Here is a 3,361-nt window from a genome sequence, read left to right as displayed (position 1 = left end):
CCACACACACACATGCTTTGAAGAAAGTAAGAAGATAACCCACAGAATTGGAAAACATTTTTGCGAATCTTGTACACACTAAGGAATTTGTAGAAACTGAAACCTTTAAAACCACACACACACATGCTTTGAAGAAAGTAAGAAGATAACCCACAGAATTGGAAAACAATTTTGCGAATCTTGTACACACTAAGGAATTTGTAGAAACTGAAACCTTACATACTGCTGGTGGAAATGTAAAGTTGTACAACCACACTGGAAAACAGCCTGGCAGTTCCTCAATTAGCTAAGCACAAAGTTACCACAGAACCCAGCAGTATACACCCAAGAGAAAAGAAATGTGCACAGCAAGGCTGATATATGAATATCCATAACAGCACTATTCATAACAGAGAAAAAGTGAAACAGATCAAATATTCATCAACTGATGAATGATAAATAAAATGTGATACATCCACACAATAGAGTATTATTTTTCAGCAAAAAGAAATAAAGTACTAATACATGCTACAACATGGATGGACCTTGTAAACATTATGCTAAGTGAAATAGCTAGCCACAAAGGACCACATAATGCATTTACATGAAATGTCCAGAATAGGCAAATCTGTAGAGACATCATGATGACTATGGGGAGCAGTGCCTCTTTTGGGGGTAATTAAAATGTTTGAAAATTGACTGTGGCAAGGGATGAACAACTCTGTGGATACACTAAAAGCCATTTAATTGTAAAAGGAAAAAAGAAAAGGAGGGGAAGGAGGAGATCTAGTAATAAACTGGGCCTTGGTAAGCCAGACAGAGAGAACGCAAGACCAAATAGAAATCTAAATAATTTGGATTAAATTTGTAGTTTCCTGAGCACTATTATTTTTGACTTGACATTAGCATTAACCAAGGTCCATTTGGTCTTTTAAAATTGTTAGCGCACCTTAGGAAGATTTCCATGGCTTGAAGTTAACTACCTGACTTATTAGCTTGCCATATGGACAGAAAACAAACAAACAAACAAATTTAGAATTGTTTTAGGTTTTTCCCTAAAAGCTATGTACTATTATCCAATTCTGTACTTCCAAGAACTAATAAAAAGCGAGGGTCTTCAACAACAAAAAATGTATTGGCACAATCAGCATGCCATAGTTAATGAACACACTCAGATTCACTACTTGGGTTATCCAGGAGTTTCAATGAATGAATTTCTTTGGAAGAGGATAGTACCCATGGAGAAGGAAATAAGGAATCAATTTAGCTTGAAGAAAATAGCATGCATGATCTAGCTGGGAACAATAAGTTACTAGCAAAATAACAAGAGCCTCCCAGTGAAGATGATATTGGATTTATTAATGAGACAAACAATTTTTAAAATGGGTAAAAGAGTTGAACAGGTACTTCAGAGAAGATATACAAATGTCATACAATCATATAAAAAGATGTCCCAAGTCATTAATCATTAGGGAATGAGATATCATTTAGTGCATACTAGAAAAGCTATAATCAAAAAGACATACAATAACAAATGTTGGTGAGAAGGTAGAGAGACAGGAACCCTCATACATTGCTGGTGGGAATGTAAAATGGAACAGCCACTTAGGAAAACTGTTTAAAATTTTCTTAAATTTAATACATACTTCCCATTGGACTCAGAAATTCCATTCCTAGATACTTACCCTGGAGAATACAAACATATATTAACACAAACACTTCTATAAGAATGCTCATGGCAGCATTATTTATAATAGTCAAAAACTGGAAATAATCCAAACATCCATCAACTAGTAAGGATATAAACATAATGCAATATAACCATTGCAATGGAATCAATAATAGAAAGGAATAAATTTGATACATGGAAAAAAACATGGATTCACCTCAAAAATATCATGCTAAGTGGAAAAGAAAAGACCCCAAAGACTACATTTTAAATTATGTCATTAATATGAAATTTCTGAAAATTCTAACATTCTATGAAACAGGAATCATATGAGTAGTTACTTGTAGAGGAGATGTGAGCAGGAAGTGATGCAATTAGGCATGAGAAAACTTTTGGGGTCGGTCAATGAAAATGTCATAAAACTGGATTGTGGTGATAATCACACAGCTGTGTAAATTTACTAAAAATCATCAACTATACATTTAAAATGGTGAATTTTATAGTATGCAAAATATACTTTGATAAAATTTTTTAAACTTTTAAAATAGCATTTTAAATTCATATTTTAAATGCCTAATTCCACTACATAAATGCCTAGTGATAACAGATAAAACATAGAGAAAAAAATTGTAAATCATTGCTCTTAAAATAAGGCAATTATGTAGACCACGAGTGAAACAGCAAGTGGGGCTGAAATTAGAGACTGGCGAGGTCTGGGTTTTGGAATGGATGATATTGTCTAGGAAACTTATCGCTTGATCAGTAACAGCAGTGGACCACATGAAAACAAGAAACTAAAGCCAAGCTCACCACTCAAAAGCAGACAGTAGAGTGAAGTTTTTATCCATAAGCAGAGGACAAAGTTGGAAGAGAGGGGCTTGTGTGAGGGGGCAGCAACTGACCATTACCTGGAACTATTATTCATATATACAGTTTTATACTTTGACAACCTTGATACTAGCAAATAAGCCACGCTCCTCTCTAACATGTTGATTAAATCACTATTGCATTCAATATTGACACAAAGCAGCAGTCCTGGGCAGCCATGACAAGATCTAGTTATAAACTGGGACCTCAGAAACCAAATGAAAATACCACAAAACCACAGCAGAGAGAAAAGTGTGTGTAAGCAGAGGGAGGGGGATCAAAATTGCCAACCCAAGAAGTATCTCCAAAATAATTACTTATCCAAAAATGTTAAAAATCATGTTTAAAAAGACAGCCCAAGTAAATACGACTTTGTGAAAAGAATATACAGTACAAATGAAAAGAATAGCAGTATCTTTATAAAGGACTTTTAAATACACAAAATTTTTAAGGAGCTATGTGAGGGCTTAACATCTTACTCAAAATAATTAGACATCATGAAGGTAAAATTGATAGAAATATAACAATGAGTGCATGTGAAAGAAAATCAATTAAAATATTTGAGATTTTAAGTAAATAAACCTAATCAACTTTTATTGGGACAGTTGAAAAGATAATTAAGAAATTCACCCATAATGCAGCATAGGTAGAAAAATGAGATTAAAGCATAAAGTAAAAATTAAAAGACGCCAATTAAAATATTTGAGATTTTAAGTAAATAAACCTAATCAACTTTTATTGGGACAGTTGAAGAGATAATTAAGAAATTCACCCATAATGCAGCATAGGTAGAAAAATGAGATTAAAGCATAAAGTAAAAATTAAAAGACGCAGATTTAGTCTGGG

This window comes from Galeopterus variegatus, unplaced genomic scaffold, assembly GCF_000696425.1.
Source record: "Galeopterus variegatus unplaced genomic scaffold, G_variegatus-3.0.2 Scaffold12290, whole genome shotgun sequence".
Classification (NCBI taxonomy): Eukaryota; Metazoa; Chordata; class Mammalia; order Dermoptera; family Cynocephalidae; genus Galeopterus; species Galeopterus variegatus.
Note: the sequence above shows the minus strand (reverse complement) of the source record.